The sequence below is a fragment of the Puma concolor genome, chromosome C1 (assembly GCF_028749965.1).
Source record: "Puma concolor isolate L17-30 chromosome C1, mPumCon1.1.hap2, whole genome shotgun sequence".
Taxonomy (NCBI): domain Eukaryota; kingdom Metazoa; phylum Chordata; class Mammalia; order Carnivora; family Felidae; genus Puma; species Puma concolor.
Genome location: NC_141674.1, coordinates 82,296,806 through 82,300,202, shown reverse-complemented (window position 1 = coordinate 82,300,202; position 3,397 = coordinate 82,296,806). Strand labels below are relative to the sequence as shown.

General features: G+C 41.3%; 1 pseudogene; it reads right to left on the bottom strand.

Annotated features, from left to right (window-relative positions):
* Positions 1-683: 683 nt before the first annotated feature.
* Positions 684-2,822, bottom strand: LOC112864443 (bifunctional 3'-phosphoadenosine 5'-phosphosulfate synthase 1-like; annotated as a pseudogene).
* Positions 2,823-3,397: the final 575 nt, after the last annotated feature.

The following is a 3,397-nucleotide window of genomic DNA, read 5'->3' as shown; positions in this document are numbered from 1 at the left end:
TCACAGAACAAGTTACTCACAATCTAAGGTTTTACTGAATTTTGTTGAGGATTTTGCATCTATATTAATAGAGGATGTTGATTTTGTTTTCTTTCTCCCTCCTTCTCTTCTTTCCTTTCTTTTCTTTTTTAAGAAGCTAAATAATTTAATTTTATAGTTCATTCAGGGCTTACTACTGATCATAAGGGTACTTTAGATTATAACAGCTGAGAGAGAAATAAGGAAGAAAGAAAGCAGTTTATATTTTTAATGCAGAAAAATAATTGTTAGAGATGTTTTATAAAATTTAACAAACAAGGTCTAGCCAAATTTACTGTTCAGTGGATTTTTTTTCTGTTTTCAAGGGATGAAGAGAGAGATTCAATGTATATATTATTGGTTACTGCTTGAAAAAAATCATGAGATAGAAGCATAAATATAATATAAAAGATAATATTTTAAAATTGTATTATGGGAATATTAGCTATAATAAGTGGGAAAGATATATTAAAACCAGTAGTGTGTTACACTGGTCCAGAAAGAACTCATAAGGCAGACAAAAACTAATATTAGTTAAGGAAAATGGTCTGTTTTTAGGAAGTGCATCCAGAGAGATGTTACCTCAAAGAAATGCCAACAGTAACTGTGTGGTCCCCTGTTGTTACTCAGTGAAGTATCAAGGGTAGAGTGACTGGGTTAACAGCTCAAGCTTTCTCCAAAGATTTGTAGTATTGCATCAGTACAGTCTAAGTCTTGGGAGCCATGAAACCTTCAGGAGGTTTCTGGCCTTCCCTGGCAAGTTTGCCCATTCAAGCTCCTGAAATAAATTCAAAGTCTTCATGGTGTTCAGGATCATAGTAGTCCAAACACTTCTTTTTCTTGTTGTAGGCTGCAACTCAGAAGGGAACTCTTTCCAAGGTCATTAGGCCAGGAGTCATTGTCAGCACTTTGGTGCTATGAGTTGTCTCATAAAGATTCTTCCCTGTTTCTGAATGAGATATGTCAGCAGGCTCTTGTCCAACAATGTTAAACTTGTCTCCTGCAACCATCCATGCTCTGCAATGCCACTGGATTCCAGGTGGCTCAGGACACATCGTGGGAGGTGGGAAGATGGCCACTACTGTTGTTTCAGGATATGGAACTCCTTCCTTCAGCACTGAATGATGCTGCTTCATACACATCAAAGGAGCATCATTGTCCTTTGTCCAGGCACCAAGAGGGTGAAGTAGAAGGACAGAGTGCCTGTAGCCACTCTCTGGAAGTTGCTTGTAGGTATCCTGCATTAATAAAGCATGTCCATTGCATGAAGTTAGATTCAACCTAGCAGACACTGGGTTGCATAATTGAAATGCAATGACAGCATCAGCATTCAAAAAAATTTAACATCTACTATAGCCCAATAGGAGTAAAACTATGTTAATCAAGACCATCATCCCAATAAAGTCAGTTCAAGACCTGACAATCTCCAATCAACCAATCTCCTTGTTCCATAACCATCTTGATGTAGGGGTGGTTCTCCTATGTTGTTCCTCACTGTCTGGCACCACAGTCCTCCTTCCTGTGCTTAAGAAACTCTGGGTTGTGAAGAATAGTCATACAGCAGCCCTCCTATGTCAGAGCAAATGCAGACCAATCATCCAGCTTCTCTTTATCTTCATGACTTAGTTGTCAGAACTATAGGCACTGACAAGTTAATGATACCCCCCATCCATTTAAATGAAGGCACTGAGGGCGCCTGGGTGGCGCAGTCGGTTAAGCGTCCGACTTCAGCCAGGTCACGATCTCGCAGTCAGTGAGTTCGAGCCCCGCGTCAGGCTCTGGGCTGATGGCTCAGAGCCTGGAGCCTGTTTCCGATTCTGTGTCTCGTTCTCTCTCTGCCCCTCCCCCGTTCATGCTCTGTCTCTCTCTGTCCCAAAAATAAATAAACGTTGAAAAAAAAAATTAAAAAAAAAAAATAAATGAAGGCACTGAAAGGACTCTCTCTCTCTCTCTCTCTCTCATGGAGGCATTCAGTAGGGTTGCCCAAACTTCTGCTAAAACTGGCACCCACTACATATCCATTTAATTAATTTTCAATACTGGTAATATTTCCACACATGTTTTTGCCAAATTAAGTTTATCGTCTGGCGTATACAGTTCTTTTACTTAGTGGCATCCACAGGTACAATATCCTGTTCCTGTAGAAGTTCCACAACTTGTTGGACACAGTCATTTATATCACAGGAGTCTGTTTTCAGCATCAATTAAGGGGCCTCTGTTTTTTTTTATATTCAGAATTAATTCCAGTGAAGCCTTTAATTTCCCTAGCCCCGTGCTTTTTTGTAGAATCCTTTGACATTTCTGTGTAACAAACACACACAGGAGCATGAACAAACATTTCAAAAAAAAAAAAAAAAAAAAAAAAAAGAGGGTAAACTCTCATGAATTTGCCTTGCATTGTTGCATCCTTGAGTACTAGGCTATAGAAAACTTGTGACGCACAGTAAGCTAGCATCTGCAGTTCACCAACTTCTGTAGTGCATCGAACATTCTCTTCTCTGTCTTTGGACTAAAGCCAAGACTTCTAGTGAGAGCTTAGCGAGCGTTATCACCATAAGTGTCGCCACAGCATGGAATGCAACGGCAAACCAAATACTCCTCCAAAGCCATGTTCACCGTGGTCTTCCCGGCTCCACATAAGCCCGTCAGCCAAACTGCACAAGCATGGAAGGCACCTGTGGTCTCTCCCACCTGACCTCTCTTGTTCCTACGGACGTGGTGAGCTTGATCGGTGACATTAGTTGTTCTCTGAAACCCCATAATCACTCAGACATTCTTACACAGGGTCCCTGGCCCTGCAAGGCTGCAGAGAGCAGAGGAGCAGGGCGGGCAAGAAGGTGAGGAAGGGCGGGGCGAGAAGGCGGGGTGAGGTGGGGTCAGAAGGAGGGGCAGGGCAGGGCGAGAAGGCGGGGTCTCGTCGGATCTGGCGAGCCTGCGCAGAGGAAAGAAGACGTGCCCTCTCGGGGCTTCGATTGAGCAGCCAGTTTCCGCCTTGTGGTGCCTCGCTCACGGATAAAAAAGTATGTGTGCTGGTTTCGTTTTCTTGTGACATCGTTGGTTTTATATATCTGGATTTACAGAATGAGTTGGAAAATGTTGATTTCTGGGAAAAGTTTGTGAGGGATTGGTGTTAATTCATATTTAAATGTTTGCCAAAATTCGTCAGTGAAGTAGTCTGGTTCTGGACTTGGCTTTGTGGGAAGTTTTGAAATTACAATTACAAATTAGAGATCTGGAATTTTGTTTTGTTTTGAGTGAGTTTCAGTAATTGTTTCTAGGAATTTGCCCATTTCCTTTAAATTATCTAATTTATTTGCATACAATTATACTGTGGTACTTTTTATTTCTGTAAGTTTAGTAGTGGTACCATTTTTTAATC